At 42.7% G+C, this 248-nt stretch overlaps 1 protein-coding gene across 1 annotated transcript in view; it reads left to right on the forward strand.

The window, feature by feature from the left end:
- Positions 1 to 248, forward strand: part of LOC119587931 (protein trachealess-like) — a gene marked incomplete in the record, with an annotated part of 132,256 nt that overhangs the window by 41,950 nt on the left and 90,058 nt on the right.

The raw sequence follows: 248 nt of genomic DNA on the forward strand, positions 1-248 counted from the left end.
TTTCCGGCCGTCCCCTTCTGTCAGGCAGACAACTGTGAGGAAAAATATTATGAAGAACTTGTAACTGCTTCAGTAAACAAGGACCAAGACATTTAACAGTATATGTTAAGCAGAAGGAGAAAGAGAAGGAACATCATCAGAGATTTATACGAATGAGGAAGAGGAAATAGCAATAACAGGAGTATAATCGGCTCCCGAAAGTCATAATGTTCCGGACGATCGCACAGGGTCGTTTCAGGGTCGTACCT

This window comes from Penaeus monodon, chromosome 23 (assembly GCF_015228065.2).
Source record: "Penaeus monodon isolate SGIC_2016 chromosome 23, NSTDA_Pmon_1, whole genome shotgun sequence".
In the NCBI taxonomy this organism is placed as follows: domain Eukaryota; kingdom Metazoa; phylum Arthropoda; class Malacostraca; order Decapoda; family Penaeidae; genus Penaeus; species Penaeus monodon.